The sequence below is a fragment of the Coregonus clupeaformis genome, chromosome 27 (assembly GCF_020615455.1).
Source record: "Coregonus clupeaformis isolate EN_2021a chromosome 27, ASM2061545v1, whole genome shotgun sequence".
NCBI lineage: Eukaryota > Metazoa > Chordata > Actinopteri > Salmoniformes > Salmonidae > Coregonus > Coregonus clupeaformis.
Genome location: NC_059218.1, coordinates 24,288,376 through 24,312,210, shown reverse-complemented (window position 1 = coordinate 24,312,210; position 23,835 = coordinate 24,288,376).

Here is a 23,835-nt window from a genome sequence, read left to right as displayed (position 1 = left end):
GGATTTTTGTTTTAGATAAAAATTACAGACCTCTACATGCTTTGTAAGTAGGAAAACCTGCAAATTCGGCAGTGTATCAAATACTTGTTCTCCCCACTGTAGATACATTTGTACCTGTTTCCTCCAGCATCTCCACAAGGTCGTTTGCTGTTGTTCTGGGATTGATTTGCACTTTTCGCACGTTCATCTCTAGGAGACAGAATGCATCTCCTTCCTGAGTGGTATGACGGCTGTGTGGTCCCATGGTGTTTATACTTGCATACTATTGTTTGTACAGATGAACGTGGTGCCTTCAGGTGTTTGGAAATTGCTCCCAAGGATGAACCAGACTTGTGGAGATCTACAATTTTTTTTTGAAATACATCCACAGGTACACCTCCAATTGACTCAATTAGCCTATCAGAATCTTCTAAAGCCATGACATCATTTTCTGGAATTTTTCAAGCTGTTTAAAGGCACAGTCAACTTAGTGTATGTAAACCTCTGACCCACTGGAATTGTGATACAGTGAATTATAAGTCAAATAATCTGTCTGTAAACAATTGTTGGAAAAATGACTTGTGTCATACACAAAGTAGATGTCCTAACCAACTTGCCAAAACTATAGTTTGTTAACAAGAAATGTGTGGAATGGTTGAAAAACAGGTTTTAATGACTCCAACCTAAGTGTATGTAAACTTCCAACTTCAACTGTATGTCCTAGCCCCAAACCCAGACCACCCGGAGGACTTACCTGCCTTAGCTGTGGATGAGTTCTCTTACCAAGACTACAAAAGATTTCCCCCTGTTTACATTTGCCTCCTGGTGAAATGGGTTGCATTTTAACTCTTATTTAGGCACTGTTGTTAGTTTTTTTTTTGCTATTCCAATACACTGGTTCTTGTGTATATTTTAGTGCTATTTCTCCTTGTGTTCTGATAGAAGCTCTGTGGAGGCAATGTTGAATTTAAGATGATGGCTTGTCTCATCTTACTCTAGCGTCGTTTATATCTGGTTCTAACATGGGTGCTTTCTCCTGATCTTGTCTATATCCTGATTGTGCCCATATTTCTAGTCCCTCTTAAGAAATGAAAACAAAATCTACATTTGCACGAGCTATAGGTAGACCGGACTCCTGTAGAACTCCTTTAGAATTCCAGAACCCCAGGCTCAGTATAGTAGAGGAGCTCTAGCTTTGGTTTTGGGTATGGAGTGACTGAAGGGACCAAATGCACACAGTTGCACCCAGGCAGAGAGAAATGGGACATACAGCTCATACACCGCAAAACCTCAATAATACTACATTGTCTTCTTTTCATTAAAGACCTTAAAGAGGGATTAAAGGGATACTTCGGGATTTTGGCAATGAGGCCGTTTATCTACTTCCCCAGAGGCAGATGAACTCGTGGATATCATTTGTATGTCTCTGTGTCCAGTATGAAGGAAGTTAGGGGTAGTTTTGTGCGTCTGTTAGGTAATAAATTAAAAAGAAAAAAGGGGGGAAAATAAAAAAGAAATGGTTATGTGAACAATGATTTGTCATCAGAATCACAAACAGCCAATAACATGTTGCCGCGGTCTGAAAGCAAGGAGACACAGTGTGAGCAGTAAAGTCGAGAGAAGCTATAGCCAGTCATACTCCTGAATCATCCATTCCAATAGAACATCCCTCCGATGTCAACAACTACAGACCAGTATCCCTTCTTCCTTTTCTCTCCAAAACTCTTGAGCGTGCCGTCTTTAGCCAACTCTCTTGCTATCTCTCTCAGAATGACCTTCTTGATCCAAACCAGTCAGGTTTCAAGACTGGTCATTCAACTGAGACTGCTCTTCTCTGTGTCACGGAGGCTCTCCGCACTGCTAAAGCTAACTCTCTCTCCTCTGCTCTCGTCCTTCTAGACCTATCTGCTGCCTTTGATACTGTGAACCATCAGATCCTCCTCTCCACCCTCTCCGAGTTGGGCATCTCCGGCGCGGCTCACTCTTGGATTGCGTCCTACCTGACAGGTCGCTCCTACCAGGTGGCGTGGCGAGAATCTGTCTCCGCACCACGTGCTCTCACCACTGGTGTCCCCCAGGGCTCAGTTCTAGGCCCTCTCCTATTCTCGCTATACACCAAGTCACTTGGCTCTGTCATATCCTCACATGGCCTCTCCTATCATTGCTACGCAGACGACACACAATTCATCTTCTCCTTTCCCCCTTCTGATATCCAGGTGGCGAATCGCATCTCTGCATGTCTGGCAGACATATCAGTGTGGATGACGGATCACCACCTCAAGCTGAACCTCAGCAAGACGGAGCTGCTCTTCCTCCCGGGGAAGGACTGCCCGTTCCATGATCTCGCCATCACGGTTGACAACTCCGTTGTGTCCTCCTCCCAGAGTGCAAAGAGCCTTGGCGTGACCCTGGACAACACCCTGTCGTTCTCCGCTAACATCAAGGCGGTGACCCGATCCTGTAGGTTCATGCTCTACAACATTCGCAGAGTACAACCCTGCCTTACACAGGAAGCGGCACAGGTCCTAATCCAGGCACTTGTCATCTCCCGTTTGGATTCCTGCAACTCGCTGTTGGCTGGGCTCCCTGCCTGTGCCAATAAACCCCTACAACTCATCCAGAACGCCGCAGCCCGTCTGGTGTTCAACCTTCCGAAGTTCTCTCACGTCACCCCGCTCCTCCGCACACTCCACTGGCTTCCAGTTGAAGCTCGCATCTGCTACAAGACCATGGTGCTTGCCTACGGAGCTGTGAGGGGAACGGCACCTCCGTACCTTCAGGCTCTGATCAGTCCCTACACCCAAAAGAGGGCATTGCGTTCATCCACCTCTGGTCTGCTGGCCCCCCTACCTCTGCGGAAGCACAGTTCCCGCTCAGCCCAGTCAAAACTGCTCTGGCACCCCAAAGGTGGAACCAGCTCCCTCACGACGCCAGGACAGCGGAGTCACTCACCACCTTCCGGAGACACTTGAAACCCCACCTCTTTAAGGAATACCTGGGATAGGTTAAAGTAATCCTTCTACCCTCCCTTACCCCACCCCAAAGAGAAAAAAATAATTTAAAAAAAACATATTGTAAAGTGGTTGTCCCACTGGCTATCATAAGGTGAATGCACCAATTTGTAAGTCGCTCTGGATAAGAGCATCTGCTAAATGACGAAAATCTAAAATGTAACATGCAAGTGCAGTGTTTGAGCTTGATTGTTGAAGGGAGCTTGAAAGTGTTGGAAGCCTAGGAGCAGTACACACAGATACAGTGCCTTAGTAAAAGTATTCATCACCCTTGGCGTTTTTCCTATTTTGTTGCATTACAACCTGTAATTTAAATTGATTTTTATTTGGATTTCATGTAATGGACATACACAAAATAGTGAAATGAAAAAAATTACTTGTTTCAAAAAATTATGAAAAATAAATAACGGAAAAATGGTGCATGCATATGTATTCACCCCCTTTTCTATGAAACCCCTAAATAAGATCTGGTGCAACCAATTACCTTCAGAAGTCACATAATTAGTTATATAAAGTCCACCTGGGTGCAATCTAAGTGTCACATGATCTCAGTATATATACACCTGTTCTGAAAGGACCCAGAATCTGCAACACCACTAAGCAAGGGGCACCACCAAGCAAGCGGCACCATGAAGACCAAGGAGCTCTCCAAACAGGTCAGGGACAAAGTTGTGGAGAAGTACAGATCAGGGTTGGGTTATAAAAAAATATCAGAAACGTTGAACATCCCACGGAGCACCATTAAATCCATTATTAAAAAATGGAAAGAATATGGCACCACAACAAACCTGCCAAGAGAGGGCCGCCCACCAAAACTCATGACCAGGCAAGGAGGGCATTAATCAGAGAGGCAGCAAAGGGACCAAAGACAACCTTGAAGGAGCTGCAAAGCTCCACAGCGGAGATTGGAGTATCTGTCCATAGGACCACTTTAAGCCGTACACTCCACAGAGCTGGGCTTTACAGGAGAGTGGCCAGAAAAAAGCCATTGCTTAAAGAAAAAATTAAGCAAACACGTTTGGTGTTCGCCAAAAGGCATGTGGGAGATTCCCCAAACATATGGAAGAAGGTACTCTGGTCAGATGAGACTAAAATTGAGCTTTTTGGCCATCAAGGAAAATGTCTGGCGCAAACCCAACACCTCTCATCACCCCGAGAACACAATCCCCAAAGTGAAGCATGGTGGTGGCAGCATCATGCTGTGGGGATGTTTTTCATTGGCAGGGACTGGGAAACTGGTCAGAATTGAAGGAATGATGGATGGCAGGGAAATTCTTGAGGGAAACCTGTTTCAGTCTTCCAGAGATTTGAGACTGGGACGGAGGTTCACCTTCCAGCAGGACAATGACCCTAAGCATACTGCTAAAGCAACACTCAAGTGGTTTAAGGGGAAACATTTAAATGTCTTGGAATGGCCCAGTCAAAGCCCAGACCTCAATCCAATTGAGAATCTGTGGTATGACGTAAAGATTGCTGTACACCAGCAGAACCTATCCAACTTGAAGGAGCTGGAGCAGTTTTGCCTTGAAGAATGGGCAGAAATCCCAGTGGCTAGATGTTCCAAGCTTATAGAAACATACCCCAAGAGTCTTGCAGCTGTAATTGCTGCAAAAGGTGGCTCTACAAAGTATTGACTTTGTGGGGGTGAATAGTTATGCACGCTCAAGTTCAGTTTTTTTGTCTTATTTCTTGTTTGTTTCACAATAAAAAATATTTTGCATCTTCAAAGTGGTAGGCATGTTGTGTAAATCAAATGATACAAACCCCCCAAAAATCCATTTTAATTCCAGGTTGTAAGGCAACAAAATAGGAAAAATGCCAAGGGGGTGAATACTTTCGCAAGCCACTGTATATCTACAAATCTTTTTAATCCCCTGTTATAGCTGTGTGTGTGATATACAGTGAGGGAAAACAGTATTTGATCCCCTGCTGATTTTGTACGTTTTCCCACTGACAAAGAAATGATCAGTCTATAATTTTAATGGTAGGTTTATTTGAACAGTGAGAGACAGAATAACAACAAAAAAATCCAGAAAAACGCATGTCAAAAATGTTATACATTGATTTGCATTTTAATGAGGGAAATAAGTATTTGACCCCTCTGCAAAACATCACTTAGTACTTGGTGGCAAAACCCTTGTTGGCAATCACAGAGGTCAGACGTTTCTTGTAGTTGGCCACCAGGTTTGCACACATCTCAGGAGGGATTTTGTCCACTCCTCTTTGGAGATCTTCTCCAAGTCATTAAGGTTTCGAGGCTGACGTTTGGCAACTCGAACCTTCAGCTCCCTCCACAGATTTTCTATGGGATTAAGGTCTGGAGACTGGCTAGGCCACTCCAGGACCTTAATGTGCCTCTTCTTGAGCCACTCCTTTGTTGCCTTGGCCATGTGTTTTGGGTCATTGTCATGCTGGAATACCCATCCACGACCCATTTTCAATGCTCTGGCTGAGGGAAGGAGGTTCTCACCCATGATTTGACGGTACATGGCCCCGTCCATCGTCCCTTTGATGCGGTGAAGTTGTCCTGTCCCCTTAGCAGAAAAACACCCCCAAAGCATAATGTTTCCACCTCCATGTTTGACGTGGGGATGGTGTTCTTGGGGTCATAGGCAGCATTCCTCCTCCTCCAAACACGGCGAGTTGAGTTGATGCCAAAGAGCTCCATTTTGGTCTCATCTGACCACAACACTTTCACCCAGTTCTCCTCTGAATCATTCAGATGTTCATTGGCAAACTTCAGACGGGCCTGTATATGTGCTTTCTTGAGCAGGGGGACCTTGCGGGCGCTGCAGGATTTCAGTCCTTCATGGCGTAGTTTGTTACCAATTGTTTTCTTGGTGACTATGGTCCCAGCTGCCTTGAGATCATTGACAAGATCCTCCCGTGTAGTTCTGGGCTGATTCCTCACCGTTCTCATGATCATTGCAACTCCACGAGGTGAGATCTTGCATGGAGCCCCAGGCCAAGGGAGATTGACAGTTATTGTGTTTCTTCCATTTGCGAATAATCGCACCAACGGTTGTCACCTTCTCACCAAGCTGCTTGTCGATGGTCTTGTAGCCCATTCCAGCCTTGTGTAGGTCTACAGTCTTGTCCCTAACATCCTTGGAGAGCTCTTTGGTCTTGGCCATGGTGGAGAGTTTGGAATCTGATTGATTGATTGCTTCTGCGGACAGGTGTCTTTTATACAGGTAACAAGCTGAGATTAGGAGCACTCTCTTTAAGAGTGTGCTCCTAATCTCAGCTCGTTACCTGTATAAAAGACACCTGGGAGCCAGAAGTCTTTCTGATTGAGAGGGGGTCAAATACTTATTTCCCTAATTAAAATGCAAATCAATTTATAAAATTTTTGACATGCGTTTTTCGGATTTTGTTGTTGTTATTCTGTCTCTCACTGTTCAAATAAACCTACCATTAAAATTATAGACTGATCATTTCTTTGTCAGTGGGCAAACGTACAAAATCAGCAGGGGATCAAATACTTTTTTCCCCTCACTGTATGGTGCTTCTATCACCAAAGTTACATTCCAAAAACATAGCCGCCCCACTATATGGAAATCTATGGCTAAGCTTTCCAACATTCTCATGTCAACGGCGCAATATGAATAATAATAATAATATATTTATTTTATATAGCACTTCGTATACAGAATACGGTCGATTTTTAAACAATAGTTGTAGCTGGTGCTTTCAAAGTTGGTTATATTATATATAATTTTCCATGACCTTTTAGAACCACTTGTCAAATTAAGTTTAAAATGTGTCAGAGTTTCCTTTTTACAGCAATTTATACAGGTCATCCTAATATGTACCCTAGAGGTCAAAGGTACCCCAAGAGACTTGCAGCTGTAATTGCTGCAAAAGGTGGCTCTACAAAGTATTGACTTTGGGGGGGTGAATAGCTATGCACACTCAAGTTTTCAGTTTTTTTGTCTTATTTCTTATTTGTTTCACCCCAAAAAATATTTTGCATCTTCAAAGTGGTAGGCATGTTGTGTAAATCAAATGATACAACCCCCCCAAAATCCATTTTAATTCCAGGTTGTAAGGCAACAAAATAGAAAAAATGTCAAGGGGGGTGAATGCTTTCGCAAGCCACTGTATACACTGAACAAAAATATAAACGCAACATGCAACAATTTCAAAGATTTTACTGAGTTACAGTTCATATAGGGGAAATCAGTAAATTGAAAATTAATTCATTAGGCCCTAATGTATGGCTTTCACATGACTGGGAATACCGATATGCATCGGTTGGTCACAGATTCCTTTAAAAAAAGGTAGGGGCGTGGATCAGAAAACCAGTCAGTATCTGATGTGACCACCATTTGCCTCATGCAGCGAGACAAATCTCCTTCACATAGAGTTGATCAGGCTGTTGATTGTGGCCTGCGGAATGTTGTCCCACTCCTCTTCAATGGCTGTGCGAAGTTGCTGGACATTAGCAAGATCTGGAACACGCTGTCGTACACGTCGATCCAGAGCATCCCAAACATGCTCAATGGGTGACCTGTCTGGTGAGTATGCAGGCCATGGAAGACCTGGGACATTTTCAGCTTCCAGGAACTGGGTACAGATCCGTGCGACATGGGGCCGTGCATCATCATTCTGAAATATGAGGTGATGGCGGCGGATTAATGGCACGACAATGGGCCTCAGGATCTCGTCACGGTATCTCTGTGCATTCAAATTGCCATCAATGAAATGCAATTGTGTTTGTTGCGTCAAAAGACAGGTATTCATATTCAAGGCATTCACATTTTCAACTTATTTCAAAGATAAAACACCAGCAGGGTGCGAAAAAGTGTATGCATTGTGGAACCCATTATTAGCTTGTGTTTCCCTGGGAAACATATATACTGGTGCGCCTTTGTGATAGCAGGTGGTGAAATGTGTGGTGAAAAAGCATTTAACTGGAATTCCTTCATGGAAGAGGAGACTCTCATTCATACACATTCAGCTCATTTAGGATTCTGGAGACTCAACCGTTAGGCACATGGACATTGTTGTGTAAAATTGTTGCCAGTTAGGTGTTTATTTGTGTTGAGAATTGAGACCAATTGTCTAATTTAGTATATATAGTATAATTTAGATAATATGACTACATTGAGATTATTTATTTAATTTGAAATTGCCTTACTTGAAGTAATGTATATTTATTTTTGTGTTTTGCCTTTAAAGGTTATCAACCTAACTAACTGACTAACTGACTAACGAACTGGAATTAAATAAAATAAGTCAGAAGAAAATTGAGTTGTCCCTTGCGTCCTTCAGTCCTTAAAGAGGCCTTTTTCAAGTTTGGGCAAAGAGCTGCAGTGTGAACCATACACAACTTGACAGTGTTCGTGGTCCATAGCTTATGCCTGCCCATACCGTTAGTTAGGGGAACTCTGTTCATCAGCAAAACGCTCGCCATACACACTGTCTGCAATCTGCCTGGTACAGTTGAAGAGCACACTAATCCAGTGTGCCAGTGGCCATCGAAGGTGAGCATTTTCCCACTGAAGTCGGTTACATTTCCACACTGCAGTCAGGTCAAGACCCTGGTGGTGAGGACGACGAGCACGCAGATGAGCTTCCCTGAGATGGTTTCTGACAGTATGTGCAGAATTTCTTCGGTTGTGCAAACCCACAGTTTCATCAGCTTTCCGGGTGGCTGGTCTCAGACGATCCCACAGGTGAAGATGCCGGAGGTGGAGATCCTGGGTTAATAGTTTAACATTGAAAGTGTTAGCTTGCTAGCTAGCTAACAAGACTACCGAGCTAACAAGACTAGCTAGCCAAGTGAGCTTGCTGGCAGCCCTTCTAGCAAGATAACTAACAAACATTAAAATATTACTAATCTACAACAACTCAATCTGAAATAATATTAGTGATATATCAGTATGAAGTTAACATTTTGAAAGATGCTAGCTATATTACCTTTTTTCCTTTAGGCTTCAGCTTTCTTGCTCTGTTTGAATGTGGCTATTTGGCTCGTTGTTCCTTGCATGCGATGTCTTGGGGGCGACACGCAGCCTGGGAGACAGCGCTGCCTGTCAGGCAGTGTTCAGGCTTAAGCGAGTGCATTAACCCCACATCGCATTAACCCCACAGAAGCCTTTTCCCAGTAATATCTTTAAATGTTTATAGTGATGTAGAATACACAACCAAATGAGCAAGGTGTGCCAGATTTATACACTTTTAATTTGGCTCTAGAATCCAGCATTTGGGATTTGAGATCCAATGTTTTATATGAAGCAACACAGAATGTCACCTTTTACTTGAGGTTATTTTCATACATATTGGTTTTACCATTTAGAAATTAAAGCACTGTATGTACACTACATGATCAAAAGTATGTGGACACCTGCTCTTCAAACATCTCATTCCAAAATCATGGGCATTAATATGGAGTTGGTCCCGCCTTTGACGCTATCCACTCTTCTGGGAAGGCTTTCCACTAGATGTTGGAACACTGCTGCGGGGACTTGCTTCCATTCAGCCCCAAGAGCCTTAATGACGTCGGGCACTAATGTTTGGCGATTAGGCCTGGCTCTCAGTCGGCGTTCCAATTCATCCCAAAGGTGTTCAATGGGGTTGAGGTCAGGGCTCTGTGCAGGCCAGTCAAGTTCTTCCACACCAATCTCAACAAACCATTTCTGTATGGACTTAGCTTTGTGCACAGAGGCATTGTCATGCTGAAACAGGAAAGGGCCTTCCCCAAACTGTTGCCACAAAGTTGGAAGTACAGAATCATCTAGAATGTCATTGTATGCTGTAGCGTTAAGATTTCCCTTCACTGGAACTAAGGGGCCTAGCCCGAACCATGAAAAACAGCCTCAGACCATTATTCCTCCTCCACCAAACTTTACAGTTGTCACTATGCATTGGGGCAGGTAGCGTTCTCCTGGCATCCGCCAAATCCAGATTCGTCCATCGGACTGCCAGATGGTGATGCGTGATTCATCACTCCAGAGAATGCGTTTCCACTGCTCCAGAGTCCAATGGCGGCGAGCTTTATACCGCTCCAGCCTACGCTTGGCAATGCGCATGGTGATCTTAGGCTTGTGTGTGGCTGCTCGGCCATGGAAACCCATTTCATGAAGCTCCCGACGAACACAGTTCTTGTGCTGATGCTGCTTCCAGAGGCAGTTTGGAACTCGGTAGTGAGTGTTGCAACCGAGGACAGACGATTTTTACACACTACACGCTTCAGCACTTGGCGGTCCCATTCTGTGAGCTTGTGTGGCCTACCACTTCGCGGCCTAGACGTTTTCACTTCACAATAACAGCATTTACAGTTGACCGGGGCAGCTCTAGCAGGGCAGAAATTTGACGAACTGACTTGTTGGAAAGGTGGCATCCTATGACAGTGCCACGTTGAAAATCACTGAGCTCTTCAGTAAGGCCATTCTACTGCTAATGTTTGTCTATGGAGATTGCATAGCTGTGTGCTCAATTTTATACACCTGTCAGCAACGGGTGTGGCTGAAATTGCCGAATCCACTAATTTGAAGGGGAGTCCACATACTTTTGTATATACAGTGTATCTAGTCCCCCCATTTGAAGGTGTCATAAGTATTTGGACAAAATCATTTAAAGTGTATTACATTTTGTCAAAAGTTTAGTATTTGGTCCCATATTCCTAGCACACAATGACTACATCAAGCTTGTGACTATACTAACTTGTTGGATGCATTTGTAGTTCGTTTTGGTTGTGTTTCGGATTATGTTGTGCCCAATAGAAATGAACGGTAAATAATGGTTTGTGTCATTTTTGTGTCACTTTTATTGTAAATAAGAATAGAATATGTTTCAGAACACTTCTACATTCATGTGGATGCTACCATGATTATGGATAATCATGAATGAATTGTGAATAATGATGAGTGAGAAAGTTAGAGGCATAAATATTATACCCCCCAAAAAATGCTAAACTCCCCTGTTATTGGTAATGGTGAGAGGTTAGCATTTTTGGGGGGCATGAATATTAAACTTTTGACTAAACATAAGACACTATAAGTGAATTTGTCCAAATACTTATGACGCCTTCAAATTGGGGGACTACATTCATGAAGTGCATTCATTTCTAAACGGTAAAACAGATATGTATGAACATACCCTAAAATAAAAGGTGACATTGTGTAGTCTACTGTCGCCTCATAAAACATTTGATCTCAAATCCAAAATGCTTGAGTATAGAGGCAAATGAAAAGTTTTAGCTTCACTGTCCAAATAAATACGTAGGGGAGTTTACATCATGAGCTGGTGATAGCTATCGCATTTTAATAGCCTTGTCATGCTGTTATTCCTGCTGCATGTGTTGAGGAAACACCTGATATATCTGGCCAGCAAATATACCACTTTGGCATCTTGCCTTGAGTTTCGAGCTGAAGAGCAGAAAAAACTAAGATATGAATCAGATGGGTGAGAGCTCAGCCTCCTCGTCGTTATTGATCCCCTGCTCAGGGAACAAGCCAGAATTCATTTGTACTTTTTTTTATCCTTGTTCAATACCTCCTCCAGGCCTCCAAAAGGACTCTCCCGTGTAGCGTTACACTACACATTTGTGGTTACTAGCTAGACGGCTCATACAGTGAAGTGCTACCCACTTAGTTCAATCTATTTCAATACAACACATTCTTAATCACAGGCAGCGTATCTCAGTGGCGTGAGCTAGATTATAATGGAAACATGCATTACTGAAATGATTACATCTAATGCCTGTGTCTAGACTCTGGTTAGTTTTGTTAAGGTGTGTTTGTGTGTTCCCTCCTGGTGGCAGTAGCATTCTACCAAGTCACACCCACAAACACCTGCAGGAACAGTGGACATAAATCCCTTGACTCACTGCTATTAACAACTACTCCAATAATTGGAACGGAAGTGGTATTTGTTTTGTTGTGTTTTGATAAGTGTAGGACATTAAGCCACCTGTGTCTACAAATAAAGACATGGAACTTCGTGTTTCACTTAAGTCCCTGCAAGCGTTACCTCTTAGAAAAGCTTTGCTTTAGGTGGAGAAACCATCATGAATCATTTATCGTTTCAATAGTTTTATAGGCATGACCTACATATATCTTGCAGACACACACAACAGTGTAATGGCTGTGTTAGTTGAAGGTGACACGGTGTGCAAAGCGAGCCCTGAAAAGGGTTGTAATCATAGCATAGTGAGTGTCCGTTAAGTGCTCTAAAAGAACACAGAAGAACACTATCTTCATTACTGATTGATTGATCATCACTAGGTGGTAAATCAACAAAAGCCTCAGCAGATTCCTCTATGAGCAGACGTGTGTTTCTCTTCCCTCCCGAGCCCAATACCTCTCTGGCATTTCCTGGAGTACAGGGTGTCTCACAGAAGAATAGATGGTCTGCATTATAATGAACACAGGCTGACACCAGCTCATCCATCATTCCACCCAAGAAAATTATAGCAGTCCAGCCAGAGAGAGAGAGAGAGCGAGATGGGCTACAGGTCTCCTGCTGTCTCTGCAGGCTGTCGTCACCTTGTTGTTTTCTTGTATATTATCTACAAGGACCTGCCTGATTGTTTGGCCATGTCAATTTATTACTGTGTCATATATTTTCATGTTCATCATACAATTATGTTTGTAGTTCTTTCAGCATTTGTTCCATCATATTTGATGTGTTGTGACTTTTCTCCTTTTGTTGTATGTGCCGGGTCCCTTTACCCTTCCTGGTTTTTGTGGCACTGCTACTAATTAATATGATACATGTCTGTGTTAGTGAGAAGAATGTAGCCCCCTCGCCAAGGTCCTCTCTCCCCCTGCATGAGTCTACTGTGCCCAATATACTGTAATTCTCCCTAATCTGGCATTATTTTCCAGCATATGGCACTTCCATGATTTATGTGCTTTCCACATGCCTCTGTAATACTCGAAAGCTTTGTCTCCAGGCACAGAAACACAATTTAATAACTCATTCACTGCTTTAGAGGAATTTGTTTTGGCCTTATTTTAGCGTTACGGTTTGGTACACATGGTCGCAGTTGTAAATGAGAACCTGTTCTCAACTGGCTTACCTGGTTAAATAAAGGTGAAATAAAAAATAAAAATAAAACATCCCCCTGTGTTTGGCTTGTACCAACATACTGCATCAGAAAAGGCACTAGGCTGTGGTGTCGATGTGTTTCTCTGAGAATTGGTGGGATGAACGCAAAGGGCTTTGTAGGCTCTTATGTGATAGATAATTCAAAATAGTATCAAGCATTATTACGTCACTTTCAAGGACAACAACTATGTTAATCAAACTTGACTTTAGATATATTTCAGCAAAGAGATGCCAGCAAAGATAACTGCATAAACATGACTTGTAAGCTTTTTCAAATTTTACTTCAAAGATGTGACCCTTGATTAATTTGAGGCAGATAACAGTTACTTTTGTTAGGTATTTTTCATTGAAGTAATCAAAATAGAACATACTGTCATGGTTTCAGGCTCACATGTGCAGAAGTCTCGCTCTAATTCTATATGTATATTTCATATTTTAACTAGGCATGTATATTTCATATTTACAAAGAAATTGACAACTTCATCAATGTTTTTCCCTGAAGCCCTTCATTATTCATTTAATCCCTATTTGGCAGAAACTAAGAATAGTAGTGAAATATGTTATGAAAATGGCTTAATGTCTTTCTCCAGGCTAGTTAAAAGTATTTAAGACTCCAACTGAAATTAAGACCTGTTCCATGAACCCCCAAACAGAAAATTGACTTCAAAATTAGATGTGATTTGGTTGTTTACGTCAAGCATATTTTCTCCATTGATTAGGACATTTGTTAAAAAATAAAATTAAAATTACCCCGAAGTATATACAGTTGTAGTCGGAAGTTTAAATGTATTTGGCTAAGGTGCATGTAAACTCAGTTTTTCACAATTCCTGATATTTAATCCTAATAAAAATTCCCTGTCTTAGGTCAGTTAGGATCACCACTTTATTTTAAGAATGTGAAATGTCAGAATAATAGTAGAGAGAATGATTTACTTCAGCTTTTATTTCTTTCATCACATTCCCAGTGGGTCAGAAGTTTACATACACTCAATTAGTATTTGGTAGCATTGCCTTTAAATTGTTTAACTTGGGTAAAACGTTTAGGGTAGCCTTCCACAAGCATCCCACAATAAGTTGGGTGAATTTTGGCCCATTCCTCCTGACAGAGCTGGTGTAACTGAATCAGGTTTGTAGGCCTCCTTGCTCGCACACGCTTTTTCAGTTCTGCCCATACATTTTCTATAGGAGAGGTCAGGGCTTTGTGATGGCCACTCCAATACGTGCACCAGTCCCTCCTGCAGCAAAGCACCCCCACAGCATGATGCTGCCACCCCCGTGCTTGGGATGGTGTTCTTCGGCTTGCAAGCATTCCCCCTTTTTCCTCCAAACATAACAATGGTCATTATGGCCAAACAGTTCTATTTTTGTTTCATCAGACCAGAGGACATTTCTCCAAAAAGTACGATCTTTGTCCCCATGTGCAGTTGCAAACCGTAGTCTGGCTTTTTTATGGTGGTTTTGGAGCAGTGGCTTCTTCCTTGCTGAGCGGCCTTTCAGGTTATGTCAATATAGAACTCATTTTACTGTGGATATAGCTACGTTTGTACCTGTTTCCTCCAGCATCTTTACTAGGTCCTTTGCTGTTGTTCTGGGATTGATTTGCACTTTTCGCACCTTGGAATGAAGGCGATATGATCCTGTAATGGAGGCAATATGGCTAACCCTATCAGCCCAAACCAGATTATTGACATTTTACCCTTTGTTGTTTTTGCTCTAACCTCTGAGGGCATGTATTAAGCTAACACATATCGATCCACCTGTGTTTGAATTATTACTCCTAGCACTTTGTCTATTTTTAGATTCTGTTCTCTACTAAGCAGTTAATGGTTGCATTCCTGGTTATTGACACAAACATATTTTCAGATGAAATGTACAGTACAGTTCTGTTTAGGACCATTGTTGATGATGTACTGTATGTGTACATGTCCAGTCATTTCCAATTGCAACAAATGACTGTATGATCACAATGACAGCAGTTTTTATATACATAAAGTGCATTGGGAAAGTATTCAGACCCCTTTACTTTTTCCACATTTTATTACGTTACAGCCTTATTCTAAAATGGATTAAACTAATGTTTTTCCATCAATCTACACACAATACCCCAAAGCAAAAAACAGTTTTTAGAAATGTTTGCAAAGTTATAAAATAAATACAACAGAAATACCTTATTTACATTAGTATTCAGAGCCTTTGTTATGAGACTCGAAAATGAGCGCAGGTGCATCCCGTTTCCATTGATCATCCTTGAGATGTTTCTACAACTTGATTGGAGTCCACCTGTGGTAAATTCAATTGATTGGACATGATTTGGAAAGGCACACACCTGTCTATACAGTGGGGAGAACAAGTATTTGATACACTGCCGATTTTGCAGGTTTTCCTACTTACAAAGCATGTAGAGGTCTGTAATTTTGATCATAGGTACACTTCAACTGTGAGAGAGGGAATCTAAAACAAAAATCCAGAAAATCACATTGTACGATTTTTAAGTAATTAATTTGCATTTTATTGCATGACATAAGTATTTGATACATAAAAATGCAAAACTTAATATTTGGTACAGAAACCTTTGTTTTCAATTACAGAGATCATACGTTTCCTGTAGGTCTTGACCAGGTTTGCACACACTGCAGCAGCGATTTTGGCCCACTCCTCCATACAGACCTTCTCCAGATCCTTCAGGTTTCGGGGCTGTCGCTGGGCAATACGGACTTTCAGCTCCCTCCAAAGATTTTCTATTGGGTTCAGGTCTGGAGACTGGCTAGGCCACTCCAGGACCTTGAGATGCTTCTTACGGAGCCGCTTCTTAGTTGCCCTGGCTGTGTGTTTCAGGTTGTTGTCATGCTGGAAGACCCAGGCACGACCCATCTTCAATGCTCTTACTGAGGGAAGGAGGTTGTTGGCAAAGATCTCGCGATACATGTCCCCATCCATCCTCCCCTCAATACGGTGCAGTCGTCCTGTCCCCTTTGCAGAAAAGCATCCCCAAAGAATGATGTTTCCACCTCCATGCTTCACGGTTGGGATGGTGTTCTTGGGGTTGTACTCATCCTTCTTCCTCCAAACACGGCGAGTGGAGTTTAGACCAAAAAGCTTTATGTTTGTCTCATTAGACCACATGACCGTCTCCCATTCCTCCTCTGGATCATCCAGATGGTCATTGGCAAACTTCAGACGGGCCTGGACATGCGCTGGCTTGAGCAGGGGGACCTTGCGTGCGCTGCAGGATTTTAATCCATGACAGCGTAGTGTGTTACTAATGGTTTTCTTTGAGACTGTGGTCCCAGCTCTCTTCAGGTCATTGACCAGATCCTGCCGTGTAGTTCTGGGCTGATCCCTCACCTTCCTCATGATCATTGATGCCCCACGAGGTGAGATATTGCATGGAGCCCCAGACCGAGGGTGATTGACCGTCATCTTGAACCTCTTCCATTTTCTAATAATTGCGCCAACAGTTGTTGCCTTCTCACCAAGCTGCTTGCCTATTGTCCTGTAGCCCATCCCAGCCTTTTGCAGGTCTACAAATTTATCCCTGATGTCCTTACACAGCTCTCTGGTCTTGGCCATTGTGGAGAGGTTGGAGTCTGTTTGATTGAGTGTGTGGACAGGTGTCTTTTATACAGGTAACGAGTTCAAACAGGTGCAGTTAATGAGTGGAGAACAGGAGGGCTTCTTAAAGAAAAACTAACAGGTCTGTGAGAGCCGGAGTTCTTACTGGTTGGTAGGTGATCAAATACTTATGTCATGCAATAAAATGCAAATTAATTACTTAAAAATCATACAATGTGATTTTCTGGATTTTTGTTTTAGATTCCGTCCCTCACAGTTGAAGTGTACCTATGGTAAAAATTACAGACCTCTACATGCTTTGTAAATAGGAAAACCTGCAAAATCGGCAGTGTATCAAATACTTGTTCTCCCCAGTGTATATGGTCCCACAGTTGACAATGCATGTCATAGCAAAAACCAAGCCATGAGGTCGAAGGAATTGTCCGTAGAGCTCTGAGACAGGATTGTGTCGAGGCACAGATCTGGGGAAGGGTACCAAAACATTTCTGCAGCTTTAAAAAGGTCCCAAAGAACACAGTGGCCTCCATAATTCTTAAATGGAATACGTTTGGAACCACCAAGACTCTTCCTAGAGCTGGCCGCCTGGCCAAACTGAGCAATCGGGGGAGAAGGGCCTTTGTCAGGGAGGTGACCAAGAACTCGATTGGAGCTCTTTCAGAGCTCCAGAGTTTTTCTGTGGAGATGGGAGAACCTTCCAGAATGACAACCATCTCTGCAGCACTCCACCAATCAGACCTTTATGGTAAAGTGGCCAGATGGAAGCCACTCCTCAGTAAAAGACACATGACAGCCCGCTTGGAGTTTGCCAAAAGGCACCTAAAGACTCTGACCATGAGAAACAAGATTCTCTGGTCTAATGAAACCAAGATTGAATTCTTTGGCTTGAATGCCAAGCGTCACGTCTGGAGGAAACCTGGCACCATCCCTATGGTGAAGCATGGTGGTGGCAGCATCATGCTGTGGGGATGTTTTTCAGCGGCAGGGAATGGGAGACTAGTCAGGATCGAGGGAAAGATGAACGGAGCAAAGTACAGAGAGATCCTTGATGAAAACCTGCTCCAGAGAGCTCAGGACCTCAGACTGAGGCGAAGGTTCTCCTTCCAACAGGACAATGACCCTAAGCACACAGCCAAGACAACACAGGAGTGGCTTTGGGAAAAGTCTCTGAATGTCCTTGAGTGGCCCAGCCAGAGCCTGGACTTGAATCCAATCGAACATCTCTGGAGAGACCTGAAAATAGCTGTGCAGCGACGCTCTCCATCCAACCTGACAGAGCTTGAGAGGATCTGCAGAGAAGAATGGGAGAAACTCCCCAAATACAGGTGTGCCAAGCTTTGTAGCATCATACCCAAGAAGACTTGAGGCTGTAATCGCTGCCAAAGGTGCTTCAACAAAGTACTGAGTAAAGGGTCTGAATACTTATGTAAATGTATTATTTCAGTTTTATATTTTTGAATACATTTACTAACGTTTCTAAAAACCTGTTTTCATGGGGTATTGTGTGTAGATTGATGAGGGGGAAAAAACAATTTAATCAATTTTAGAATAAGGCTGTAACGTAACAAAATGTGGAAAAAGTCAAGGGGTCTGAATACTTTCCGAATGCACTGTATATACTGTTGTTTTTTGTCCGCTTGACGAAGCAATGTACCCTCAAAGTAGCCTTATCCAGTTGATGGTTCTTGTTAGGTCACCATTTCAAAGATGTAACTGAAAGTTTATTAGTTTAGTGTTCAGTGTGACACTTCTGGCCTCATTTTGGCCCTATTTATTTTATGGTCTGATTTGATATGCTCTGTTTCTTTTTGTTTTCACTTTTGGTCTGAGGGAGAATCATTCATGAAAATCCATCTACATGTACACTGCCACTGCTACCCAAACGTAGCCTTCAGCTGACCTCAAATCAACCAGCGTGGATAAAACACTTCAATTATTGCCCTTAATGTGATCCGTCAATGAGCTTAACCATTTATAAATCTACCGTGACCAAAGTGTTATCTAACCTACTCTACATAATGATTTAGTGTCTTGTGTCAGGGTAGGCCTATGTGGTACATGTAACATTCTGTAAAAATACGAAACGCCAGCATCTCTGCTCTGTGTATTCTTCAGTCGTTTTAGGCACAGTTGTTGATTCCTGGTCAATACATGGGAAGGGGAGGGGCCTTCATTTTCTCCAGAAACAGAATTACACTCTGGGTAATTAATGTACAAAGAAAACATACAGGTAACTGCCAGAACAGCTTCAATACACCTTGGCATGGATTCTACAAGACGTCTGGAACTCTATCGAAGGGATGCCACACCATTTTTGTTGATGGTAGTGGAAAATGCGGTCTCAGGCACCACTCCAGAACCTCTCATAAGTGTTCAATTGGATTGAGATCTGGTAACTAAGATGGCCATGGCATACAGTGTCTTCAGAAAGTATTCACACCCCTTTACTTTTTCCACATGTTGTTGTGTTACAGCATGAATTTAAAATTGATTAAATTTAGATTTTGTGACACTGATCTACACACACAATACCCTATAATGTCAAAGCGGAATTTTGTTTGTAGAACATTTTAGAAATGAATAATTTTTTTCACTTGTGGCCTTCACTACCCAGGCACAAATCAAAGAGGGATGTGGCTATCGGAGTGACAGATGAACAACGCTCCCCTTTTCCCAGCCCTTGTGAACACCCCCATCCATCACATACGGAGAGATGTATTCAATTCATCAGCTCTCGGTTTCCTTTGGCCTCTTAATGCCACCTGATATTGCTCAAGGGGAGCCAGCCTCAATACATGGATGAATACATGGCTACTAGCAGTGGGTATTATATTTAGAGTTAGCGATCTAGTTAATGCGTTTTAAGTCTCCACTTCCTCAGGTGTTGAACCAAATTAATTAGCCTATGATATTAGTTAGTGCACATAAAGATATGTAATTTATCTCTATTGAACAAAAAATCAAATCTGGAAAAATTCTGGAGTCCTATTTTAGAAGTAATATATAGCAACTATAGTCTAATTGTCAACCCAAATTTCATGTCAATCACTAGATTTGGTTAATAAAAATACAGTGAGCTCCAAAAGTATTGGGACAGTGACAATTGTTTTGGCTCTGTACTCCAGCACTTTGTATTTGAAATTATACAAATCAAACTTTATTTGTCACATGCGCCGAATACAACAGGTGTAGACCTTACCGTGAAATGGTAACCAACAATACAGTTCAAGAAAGAGTTAAGAAAATATTTACCAAATAAACTAAAGTAAAAAAGTAACAATAAAATAACGAGGCTATATACAGGGGGTACCGGTACTGAGTCAATGTGCGGGGGTACAGGTTAGTTGAGGTAATTTGTACATGTAGGCAGGGGCGGTGTGTTCATTAGGGCGATATGGGCGACGCACTGCCAAACGGGAAAAGGAAGGGATTTTTTTTCTAATCAATTATATCACGGCAACAGTAGTTATCAGTGTTCTAATCTAGACGTCTGATCTGCCACTAAATGTCCAATCAGGCTAAAGTCGTGCTTCAAATGGCCCCACCCCTTTTGGGGCGATTTCAGTCAGGTTGAAAATCGCCCCAGAAGTCTCTCACAGACTCATGTAAAATCTTTTTTTTTCAAATATCAAAGCTTTCAATACAATCTCTATGGGTTCCGGGAGGGCTTGCACTTACGCGCTTTCGTCATACGTAACATAACCATGAACGTAACTAAGAAAAGAGCGGGTAGCAGCGTCAATCAATTCACGTACTACTGTCAAGATGGCTAGTGTTCAGTGCAACTCGATTGTCTCTTTGAAAGAAGTTCCTTTTTGTCGGCGAACAAATCAAGATAAATTGGCAACAAAACAATTAGGAGAATCCTGAATTCAAGGGCTGCTGTGGTGCACTGGCACTGTACCAGGTTCTCATGAGCTACAACCTCCAGGAGACGTTCTCTGAGACTGTGACTCTGTTGAACATCCTCATAACTACTCCCATGACAACAGCTGAAGCTGAGAGATGTTTCTCAAATTTGACACGAGTTAAGACATTCCTGCGAAATTCAATGGGCCAGGAATGTCTGAATGCACTGGCCATGCTTTCCATGGAGAGGGAACTAGTCCTCAGCATGCCTGATTTCAATGAGAAAGTCATTGACCGCTTTGCTGCATTGAAAGAGAGAAGAGAACAGTTTCAGTACAAGTAATGTAGCCTCTCTCTCTCTTTGTCCCTCCCTGTCTGTCTCTTTAACACACACACGCCCAAATCAGTTCACAGTTGATGTTGTTTAAAATAGTTATTTTTCATTTTAAAAAAAGTTTTTAAAAAAAACTGTTCATGTTCATTTTTACAAATCTATACAATTGGCCAGAATATGGTTGTTCATATTTACAAAGCCATACAGATAGAAAAGGTAAACACAGCTATAAATTATTTTCAAATTCTGTTTTCAGGCAAAATGTCTATCACTGTTCATTTTCACAAATCTATACAAGAGGGCAGAATATGGAAGTCTATAAAAATTTCTTATTACCAATAACTTGCATCAATGTTTTCAGTAGCCTCTATCAAAAGCTCCTGCTTGCTTGTTGTGAATTATGCTCAGGTGCACATATTTCCAATTCAACCATGAGGCCTTTTTGAAGCAAGTAATGTGTATATCAGAATTCTTTAGTTAAACTTAGCAGCACCTCATCATTCTGGTTTGGTCTTCAATGTGTAAAGCCAAGATGCCCAGACCACACTAGGTCAAGCCTCACTTGTTCATTCCCCTATTTGGGACAACGTTACTTTGCTTTTATTAAGTAGCACTTTGGTCATATCCTACATTCCACAAAATGTAGTTCTAAAGATCCACTTCAGTGTTGCCAGATCTCGCGAGACAAATAAGCAACCAGGCCTGTGAAAAAAAGCCCAAAACAAGCTACTTTTTCTACGGAGCCCCCCTAGGTTCTGGGTGTAGGTCACCTAAATCAGAAAAATTGCCCCCCCTGAGAATTTTTTCAGGAGCCGCCACTGCATGTAGGTATGGGTAAAGTGACTATACATAGATAATAGACAGCGGGTAGCAGCAGCGTAAAAACAAATTGGGGGGGTTAAAGTAAATAGTCCGGGTGGCCATTTGATTAATTGTTCTGCAGTCTTATGGGTTGGGGGTAGAAGCTGTTGAGGAGCCTTTGGGTCCTAGACTTGGCGCTCCTGTACCACTTGCGGTGCGGTAGCAGAGAGAACAGTCTATGACTTGGGTGACTGGAGTCTGACAATTCTTTGGGCTTTCCTCTGACACTGCCTAGTATATAGGTCCTGGATGACAGGAAGATTGGCCCCAGTGATGTACTGGGCCGTACGCACTACCCTCTGTAGCGCCTTACAGTCAGATGCAGAGCAGTTGCCATACCAGGCGGTGATGCAACCGGTCAGGATGCTCTCGATGGTGCAGCTGTAAAACTTTTTGAGAATCTGGGGACCCATGACAAATCTTTTCAGTCTCCTGAGGGGAAAAGGTGTTGTCGTGCCCTCTTCACAACTGTCTTGGTTTGTTTGGACCATGATAGTTTGTTGGTAATGTGGACACCAAGGAACTTGAAACTCTCAACCCGCTCCTCTACAGCCCCATCGATGTTAATGGGGGCCTGTTTGGCTCTCCTTTTCCTGTAGTCCACGATCAGCTCCTTTGTCTTGCTCACATTGAGGGAGAGGTTGTTGTCCTGGCACCACACTGCCAGGTCTCTGACCTCCTCCCTATAGGCTGTCTCATCGTTGTCGGTGATCAGGCCTACCACTGTTGTGTCGTCTGCAAACTTAATGATGGTGTTGGAGTTGTTTGGCCACGCAGTTGTAGGTGAACAGGGAGTACAGGAGGGGACTAGGCAAGCACCACTGAGTGTTGAGGATCAGCGTGGCAGATGTGTTGTTGCCTACCCTTACCACCTGGGGGCGGCCCGTCAGGAAGTCCAGGATCCAGTTGCAGAGGGAGGTGTTTTGTCCCAGGGTCCTTAACTTAGTGATGAGCTTTGTGGGCACTATGGTGTTGAACGCTGAGCTGTAGTCAATGAACAGCATTCTCACATAGGTGTTCCTTTTGTCCAGGTGGGAAAGGGCCGTGTGGAGTGCGATTGAGTCATCTGCGGATCTGTTGGGGTGGTATGCGAATTGGAGTGGGTCTAGGGTATCCGGGATGATGCTATTGATTTGAACCATGACCAGCCTTTCAAAGCACTTCATGGCTACTGACGTGAGTGCTATAGGGCGGTAATCATTTGGGCAGGTTACCTTCGCTTCCTTGGGAACAGTGACTATGGTGGTCTGCTTGAAACATGTAGGTATTACAGACTCGGTCAGGGAGTGAAAACACTTGAGTTGGTCCGCGCATGCTTTGAGTACACGTCCTGGCTTTGTGAATGTTGACCTGTTTAAAGATCTTGCTCACATAGTCTACCGAGAACGTTATCACAGTCGTCCGGAACAGCTGGTGCTCTCATGCATGCTTCAGTGTTGCTTGCCTCGAAGCGAGCATAAAAAGAAATGTAGCTCATCTGGTAGACTCGCTGCTGGGTTTCCCTTTGTAGTCCGTAATAGTTTAAGCCCTGCCACATCAGACGAGCGTCAGAGCTGGTGTTGTAGGATTCAATCTTAATCCTCTATTGACGCTTTGCCTGTTTGATGGTTCGTCTGAGGGCGTAGCGGGATTTCTTATAAGCGTCCAGATTAGTGTCCCGCTCCTTGAAAGCGGCAGCTCTAGCCTTTAGCTTAATGCGGATGTTGCCTGTAATCCATGGCTTCTGGTTGGGATATGTACAGTGAGGGAAAAAAGTATTTGATCCCCTCCTGATTTGGTACGTTTGCCCACTGACAAAGAAATGATCAGTATATAATTTTAATGGTAGGTTTATTTGAACAGTGAGAGACAGAATAACAACAACAAAATCCAGAAAAACGCATGCCAAAAATGTTATAAATTGATTTGCATTTTAATGAGGGAAATAAGTATTTGACCCCCTGTCAATCAGAAAGACTTCTGGCTCCCAGGTGTCTTTTATACAGGTAATGAGCTGAGATTAGGAGCACACTCTTAAAGTGCTCCTAATCTCAGTTTGTTACCTGTATAAAAGACACCTGTCCACAGAAGCAATCAATCAGATTCCAAACTCTCCATCATGGCCAAGACTAAAGAGCTCTCCAAGGATGTCAGGGACAAGATTGTAGATCTACACAAGGCTGGAATGGGCTA